The 9,126-nt window shown below is 49.4% G+C and overlaps 1 pseudogene; it reads left to right on the plus strand.

Moving 5' to 3' along the window:
* The first annotated feature begins 652 nt into the window (after positions 1-652).
* On the plus strand, positions 653-8,184 carry LOC122432895 (annotated as a pseudogene).
* Positions 8,185-9,126: the final 942 nt, after the last annotated feature.

Raw genomic sequence — 9,126 nt, forward strand, 5'->3', positions numbered from 1 at the left:
TCTACCTTGGTCGTGTTCTCTTCCTCCTTGGAGTCCACACAACTGACTTGAGTTCCGTGGCCTCACGTTACCAAGGGCAGCTTAATTCCTTTCAGATTGATTAGTCACTTGCATTTTTGCAAGAACAAAGGCGGGTCAGATTTCTCAGTAATGGTAAACTTGGGGGGAAAAAAATAACTTGGCCACCATTTTGAGCTATTTCTTTGGAAGAAAGACATTTCACATACCCACTCGAGGCAACGTGGATATTGAGTTCTCAAACACAAAATCTTCTCTTGTAATAAAAAGCTGTCTTATTTTTATCTTGCTCCTCATTTTTATAGGACGTCCCTGACCTACTAAAAACCAAAACAAAAAAAAAACTTTTTTCTAATTTTAAAAGGTCCCCTTCAGAAGTTGGTCAGAGTCTGCTGTGTGCAGCTTAAACTCATCAGGAAAACCCATCCCCAGGTGCAGAGTGGACTGTCGGACAGGCAACTAAAAAGGAAAAAAACGTGAAAATGACAAACATCAGGCCACAGGACCTCTGTGATCCCTGTCCTCTGAATAGAAACCACTCTTAGCCAGCAGTCTAGTGGCAGAACAACACCCCTGTGACCCAGAGAGCCTCACTGTGCCCGAGCAGGTGTGAGTCTGCAGTTTGACTTGTCGGATGGCAAAAGCCAGCCACGAGTTCCCGTCTTTCACTGCCTGCCCGGTAAGGTCATCAGGTCTCAGCCATGAGGCATCACAGCACGTCACCTGTGCTAAGTGGACATTTCAGGCTCTAAAGTCAGACGGAAAAAAAAATAAAATAAAATAAAGTCAGACGGAGCAGGCACTTTGAGTTCTTGGCTGTGTGACCTTGGGCAAGTGACTTCAGTTCTCCTAGCTCCCTAGTTTCTGCGGCTGGAATGGAACCAACAGTGACTCTGCCCCATGCAGCTACTCTGGGACCTGGAGCTAGATGCTATCACACCCCGAGAGCGCATGGCACACAGTAAGCGCTCAATCGATGCTCATCCTTGTCGCGCACAGAAAGCCTCTGCTGCCTCTTCCACAAGCCCGCCAGGATGTAGGTGACAGGACTGGGAGGCAAGGGGGGGTCTCAGTAAGGGCTCTCTGCCTTCACTGCCCCCTTCTAGCTGCTCTGCTTCCAGGTCTGTCCGGGAACACAGCTTGCCGTGCTCCACGCCCTCTGCTTGTGGATCATCCCACACGTGATACCTCCTCAGTCGTATAAAGAACTGGGGTGACTTCCCTGGAGGTCGACTTAAGACTCTGCACTCCCGCTGCAAGGGACACTGATCCCTCGTCTGCACGTGCCACGCAGCGCAGCTGCCCCTCCAAGTCTACAAAAAGCCTATAGCTACCATCGTACTTATTTTTGAAAGACTGACAGATTTTCCCCTGAGATTGGGAACAGAGCCAGGATTTCACTCTCAACACCGCCGCTCCTCATAGTCCTAGAAGTTCGAGCCGGAAAGAACTTGCAAGAAATGCAAGAAAAGGCACACAAATGACAAAAGAAAACACAAAAGTGCTCCTAGTTACAGATGACGTGCTTGTCTACACAGAAAATTCCAAGGGATCCACTTAAAAAGGCTCCTGGGACTTAGATGTGAATTCAGTAAGGTCACAGGATGCAACAGCCACATATAAACACTAACTGTATTTCTGTATACTAGCACCCAACACGTGCAAGTTCCCTCAGAGCGCTGCCCCCAGAGAACCCCTGGTACCTCTAATTGCTCCCCGAAGGCCCCAGCTGCTCGGCGGTTACCTGGGGCCGGGTGCTGTTGCCTGGGGCATGAAGGAGTGACAGAAGTTTAACCTAAAAAACAAAACGAACAAAAAGAAAACCGATGAAATGATGTTGACTTAAAAGGAGGTGGTCTGGCTTCGAATCTGTGTTTCTGTGTGCCAGGTTTGCGAGTTTGGAATTTTGGGGATCCTTGCTGCCATTTATAGTTTTTGTTCATGTACCGAGCTGAATCGTGTCTCCCCTCCCAAAATTCACATCCACCCAGGACCTCAGAATATGACCGTATTTGGAAGTAGAGTCTGTGCAGATGTAGTCAGTTAAGGGGAAGCCATACCGGATTAGGGTGGGCCGTAAATCCAGGGACTGGTGTCCTTACACAAGGAGATGATGCATGTGGGGGAGGTGGCCATGTGACGGAGGTGAAGCCTGAGGGAAGCAGCTTGCATCTAAGAAACACCAGGGACTGCTGCGGACCACCCACGGCCAGGAACGGGGCTCCGGTCGGCCCTGCTGACACCTTGACTTCAGACATCTGGCCTCCAGGACTGGAAGAGAATTCATTTCTGTTTGTTTAAAAACTTTTTAAAAAACTTTTGGTCGAATGAGTAGCATGCTGGATCTTATTTCTCCGACCAGGGATTGAACCCACACCCCGTGCATTGGAAGCGGGAAGCCTTAACCACCAAGGAAGTCCCACATTTCTGTTGATTTTAAGCACCCAATTGGTGATCGTTTGTCACTAGGAAACAAACACGGTCTGATTCTGCCTTTCTGACAATCTAGAATAAGTAGCATCTTGCTAAAGATGCCTTAGGGGGTGGGGGAATGGCGGGGTGGGGGTCCCTGGCCAATCTCCTCACCAGGAGAGTGGATCCCAGATCCTATTTGGGAATTAAAGAAGTATCTTCTATGCCAGAAAAAACGGGGCACACCCTTAAGCACGCAGCATTTTTCTGTGTGCAAAGGAAGAGTTGGAAATGCGGCAAACAAAAAAATCACATTCTTGCTCAGCCACATGAATGCACTGCCCGGGGCGCGTTCGCCCGGCGCCTGCTTGCTCAGCAGAAGGCCGAGAGGGTCAGCTGGCTGGGAGCTTAGTCACGGCCTTTGGAACCCTCCTCCACAGCTTCCAAGTTCAAAGGAGAGGAGGAGCAAGGCTCCTGGAGCATCCCAAAGAGACACCCTACAGATACAGGTGAGTCAGGCTGTGACGGTGTCCTCATTTCTTCAAAGGTTTTCAAGTTCTCTCGCCTTCTCCTGAGTGGAGGCAAGTTCCTGCTAGGGCTCTGCCCTGGTCTTCACCTTTCCACCTCCTTTGAATTCTCTAGACTTCCCTGGTGGTTCAGATGGTAAAGAATCTGCCTGCAACGCAGGAGACCCAGGTTCAATCCCTGGGTCGCAAACATCCCCTGGAGAAGAGAACAGCAACTCACTCCAGTGTTCTTGTCTAGAGAATCCCGTGGACAGAGGAGCCCAGTGGGCTACATCCACGGGGTAGTAAAGAGTCAGACGGGACAGAGCAACTATCACTTTCACTTTCAGGACTAGAACAGGCAATGGCGGTGCGCGGCTTTCCCCCGAAGCTCCACTGACAACAGCACAGTCAGTCTCTGCAACATCCCCAACATCATCCCATGTTCATCATGGAATAAGTACACTATTCTGATAACGATTTCTAAGCACCTGCTGCGTGCCAGCCTCTGCACGAAGTCCCCTCCTAGCTGCCCTCCGGAGAGGTATTGTTAAGCCCCTCCAGAGGCCAGGAGGCTGAGTCCCAGTGACATCAACTAAAATTGTGGGATGGGACTCCCCTGGTAGTCCAGTGGTTAAGACTGGGCTTCCGCTGCAGGGAGCAGGTGTTCCATCCCTGGTCAGGGAACTAACATCCTGCATGCCATGAGGTGCGTCCAATAAAAAAGGAAAGAAAAAAAAAAGTATAAACAAACTCTGTGCCTGACACCACCCAAGTAGAAAGTGGAGGCCCTGCCAATCATCTTGCCTCCACTGCCCCGACTCTTTTAAGACACTGTCCAGCCTCTGAAACACAGAAGAAAGCAAACATTCCAGTTACCCCTGGAATAGCACACGTCCAGGGAGGTCCAGCCTGCTGCCTGGACATGACTGATGTCCTCATCTGCACCCTTCCTTCTTTTCCCACCTTCTGTCACATCTTTAAAGTTCCTACCACGTGGCATGGACATCCATCAAGAGGCCCAGCTTCACATGTAGGGCTGAACGTTCAAATGACTGGCCAGAGGGTTCGGGTCGGGGAGTAAGTACTCAGGGGGTACGAGGGCTCCTTTGGGGGGAGGCACGTATTTTGGAACTAGATGGAGGGGGCGGTGGCACGACATTGTGAAGATGCTGAATGGTGTGCTTTAAAATGGCCAGTGTGGGGACTTCCCTGGCGGTCCAGTGGTTAGGACTCCAAGCTTCCAGTGAAGCGGGGTGCAGGGGTCGATCCCTGGTCGGGGAACTAAGATCCCACATGTTTCAAGGTCAATCTAGAGGACTGGGAGGGAGGCGCAGGACGGAGGGGGTGTGTGTACACGCATCGCTGATTCTCGTCCTTATGTAGCAGAAACTAACACGACACTGTAAACAATTATACTTCAATTAAATAAATAAATGATCCGGCTCTAAAAATAAGTAGGACAATTAATTAGTTTAATTAAATGATTTATTTTTAGGTAATAAATAAGGACCTATCATGTAGCACAGGGACCTCTACTCAATACTCTGTTACAACCTATATGGGGAAAGAAGCTGAAAAAGAGTAGCTATATGTAAGTACATACACATATATGTGTGTGTATATATATATATATATATATGTATAACCTAGACAGCTTATTAAAAAGCAGAGATACTACTTTGCCAACAAAGGTCTAGTCAAAGCTATGGTTTTTCCAGTGGTCATGTGTGGATGTGAGAGTTGGACTATAAAGAAAGCTGAGTGCCGAAGAATGGATGCTTTTGAACTGTGGTGTTGGAGAAGACTCTTGAGAGTCCCTTGGACTGCAAGGAGATTAAAGCAGTCAATCCTAAAGGAAATCAGTCCTAAATATTTATTGGAGGGACTGATGCTGAAGCTGAAACTCCAATACTTTGGCCACCTGATGAGAAGAACTGATTCATTGGAAAAGACCCTGATGGTGGGAAAGGTTGAAGGCAGGAGAAGGGGACGACAGAGGATGAGATGGTTGGATGGCATCACCAACTCAATGGACATGAGTTTGAGCAAGCTCCAGGAGTTAGTGAAGGACAGGGAGGCCTGGCATGCTGCGGTCCATGGGGTTGCAGAGTCGGGCACGACTGAGCAACTGCACTGAACTGATATGTACATATATAACTAACCACTTTGCTATAGACCTGAAACTAACACAACGTTGTAAATCCACTACACTCAAATATAAAATAAAAATTTAAATATATAGGGGCTTCCCAGGTGGCTCAGTGGTGACGGATCCACCTGCCAACGCAGGAGACTCGGGCTCGACCCCTGGGTCAGGAAGATCCCCTGGAGGAAGAAATGGAAACCCACTCCAGTATTCTTGCCTTGGAAACCCCATGGAATGGAGGAGCCTGGGGGCTACAGTCCGTGGGGTTGCAGAAAGTCAGGCACGACTTAGCAACTAAACACATACACACACACACACACACACATGAAAAGAAAATGGTTGATTTTATGTGTGGTGAGTTTTGCCTTAATATAATAAATTAAAAGGGTTTGGGAAACGAAGATGAAGCAGCTCCTTGGCTGATGACTCTATGTGGTCACATCCTAAAAGCCCATCACGCTTGTTTGCTGGGTCCACAATCAGGCAGCAGCTGACTCCCCAGGACAGCCCTGGTGTTGGCGGGTCGTCCGGTGACCCGCACCGGGGCACAGTTCGCTGGCACTGTCCTCCCCTCCCATGTCGGCATCCCCAGGTGTCACATGCTGTGGTCACACTCCACTTGAAGTAGGACAGGATATCCAGGGACTTGAAAGTAGGGTTAGCCGAGAGGTGACTCGAGGAGATGGATTCTCCAACACCTGCCCCTTCAAGGCCTTGAGCTCCCCTCCGCTGGCGCTTCTAGAAAACCGATGACAGACAGAACTACCTGCCCATGTCGCTGGGCACCCTCCCCAGGGAGCATGATGAGGCGGCTGCCTAATTGCTGGGTGTCCTCTGACGGCTGTGACCTTCTGAGACATGTCACCCGGCAGGTTCTCCAAGAGAGGCTGCAGGAGGCCCCGGCAGGACCGACCTGGCCAGAGGTGAGGAAGGGCAGCTGCCAACCTTCCTGATGGGGAGAGGAAGGAACTGACAGCAAAGGGGCAGGCGCACCAGCCCGGCAGGGGGGCCCGGGGAGATCCCGGCCCACGCGCGGGCACCGCAGCCCGATGCACGACAGCTGCAGGTGGAGCAGGAAGCCGGTGAGGACGGACCGCAGCGCTCAGGGCGCTCTGCTCCGTGCTCCGTGCGACCTCAGTGGGCAGGAAATCCAAGGAAGAGGGGACATGTATACATGGGCATCCCAGGTGCCACTAGCGGTAAAGAACCCACCCGCCCATGCAGGAGAACCCACCATGCCCGTCGGAGACTCGGGTTCGATCCCTGGGGCAGGAAGAGCCTCTGGAGGAGGGCATGGCAACCCACTCCAGTATTCTTGCCTGGAGAATCCCAGGGACAGAGGAGCCTGGTGGGCTATATAGTCCATGGGGTCGCAAAGAGCCGGACACGACTGAAGCGACTTAGCAGGTACACGTATGTGTACATACAGGCGATTCACTTTGGTGTGCAGCCGAAACTAACACAACATTGTAAAGCAACTGCACTCCAGTGAAAACTAATTTAAAAATAAATAAATAAGCTTTTAAGACTTCCCTGGTCTCTAGTGGTCAAGGCTCCACGCTGCCAGCTCAGGGGGCACAGGTTCCACCCCTGGTCGGGGAACTAACATGCCACATGCTGTGAGGCACGGCCAAAAATAAAGTGAAATAAATGAATAAACTTCCTAAAATAAATGATCAAATGGTAATTTAAAAAAAACACAACAATGGCTAAGGGTGGAAACATCCCAAGTATCCATCAGCCATCAATGGACGGTGAGTAAACAATGAGACATTGCTCAGTCGTGTAAAGCAATGACACAATGTGGATGGACCCCGAAAACATGACATCCTGCGAAAGAAGCCAGCCGCAAAAGACCGAATGCTGCAGGAGTCCGTGTACATGAAATATCTCGAGTAAGTCAATACATAGACACAGAAAGTCAGGAGGAGGTTGCCGGGAGTGGGGGCACGGTGGATGAGGAGTGCCTGCTTCCTGGGTGTGAGTTTCCCTTCAAGGGTGATGAAAGTGTGTGGGGGCGGGTTAGAGGCGGTGGTCGCACAACATCACAAATGTGCTAAATGCTTCTGAACTTGCACTTTAAAATGGTTCGTTGGGCACTGTATTTGGGACTTCACGTTGGGATGAAAAAGGCCTGGGATGGGTGGAGACGTGCCCGCTCCGCTGGTGCGCACATTTTCGGGCAGCTCAGGCTCTGTCTGCACTTTGGTGCCTCCCTCGCCCATTCCTGCTCCAGTTCACGTGTTTGGCCACGACCATAGCCAAATACTCCTACGTGAAGTCCACTAAACTCGTGCCCAAGGGAACCAAGGCCAAGAGTGAGAAGAAAAAGAGCAAAGAGAAGAGAAAAAGAGGAGCAGATGAAGAAACTCAGCTTGATATTGTTGGAATATGGTGGATAGTAACAAACTTTGGTGAGATTTCAGGAACCTTAGCAACTGAAATGGATAAAAGAACCTACATACATGCACTTGACAATGGACTGTTCACACTGGGAGCTTCACATAAAGAGGCTGATGAGGGCCCTAGTCCTCCAGAGCAGTTTACAGCTGTCAAATTGTCTGATTCCAGAATTGCCCTGAAATCCGGCTATGGAAAAAACTTAGGTATAAATTCAGATGGACTTGTTGGGCGTGCAGATGCAGTTGGACCTAGAGAGCAGTGAGAACCCATCTTACAAGATGGGAAAATGGCTTTACTGGCCTCCAATAGCTGTTTTATTAGATGCAATGAAGCAGGTGATAAAAAAGCAAAAAGTAAAACAGCAGGAGAAGAAGAAATGATAAAGATCAAATCCTGTGCCGAAAGAGAAACCAAGAAAAAAGATGATATTCCAGAAGAAGACAAACGAAATGTCAAACAGTGTGAAATCAATTATGTAAAAAAAAATTCCAGAGCTTCCAGGACCACAAGCTTAATATAAGTATAGAAGACAGTAAAATTCTGAAAAAGGCCCGGAAAGAAGGATTCTTACATGAAACGCTTTTGGACGGGAGAGCCAAGTTGAAAGCTGATAGATACTGCAAGTGACCAGGATTTTTGTTTCTGTCTCCTCCTTTTGTTTTTCTCTGAATAATAAGATCAGTGTTTTTACAGAAATTTTTTTTAAAAAGTTGTTTTTTTTTTAAAGTTGTATACAGTTTTGTGGGGAAATCTACACAACATACAATGTACCAGGTTAGCCATCGCGAAGTCTCTGGTTCAGGGGAAGGAAGTATGTTCACGTTGTCACGCAACCACCACCACCACCATCATCCACCTCCAGAACTTTGTCATCTCCCCAAACCGAAACTCTGTCCTCGTCAAACACTAGTTCCCCAGCCCCCTCCCTGGAAGGAAGAAAAAAAACAAAGAAGCCCACCAACCCATCCAGATCCCTTTCCCAGTGACTGTTTTAGCCACGGACTGGATCTGGGTCAAGGTGACCACGCCCCTGCGGAATCCACCCTTCACCCTCCACCGTCATCCCCAGGGATGCGACTCAGTAGGCAACAAGTCAAAACAAAAACGCGCGCAGGACAGCTGCAGCCTCGGCGGGCCTGTGAGATGCCGGTGGGAGAAAGTGCTGTCCTGGGTCCCAGACAACAGCTGCACGAACAACTCTCAAGTTGAAGTGCAGGAGAGAGGCGCCTGGGCTGCGGTTTCCTCTCTAAGTGTTCCAGAGCGGCCGGCTCACTCCTGCTAATGGAACGGGCTGCATCCGCTTCCTGGATTTCGTGAACGGGGCAAAGACCCAGGAGAGAAGGCGCCCGCGCCCTCGCCAATCGCACCCGGTGCGTTTGTGTGCTGAGCGTAACTTGGGGTTAATTATTGATGACGCGGCTCCAAATGAAGTGTTGGCGAGAGACCCGCTGCCTCTTCTAATTGCCAGGTTTCTGAGAAGAAGCTTCAGCCTGGAGGGATTTCATGATTAGAGTGAAAGGAAATAGGAAAAAGCAAAGTGTGCTTTGGCCTGGTCCGAAAGAACAGAGCACGGAGAATTAAAAGGGAAAATTAATTATTAAAAACCAGAATGTGAAAAAAAAAAAAAAAAAACAGAAT

Source organism: Cervus canadensis, chromosome 32, assembly GCF_019320065.1.
Source record: "Cervus canadensis isolate Bull #8, Minnesota chromosome 32, ASM1932006v1, whole genome shotgun sequence".
Lineage (NCBI taxonomy): Eukaryota > Metazoa > Chordata > Mammalia > Artiodactyla > Cervidae > Cervus > Cervus canadensis.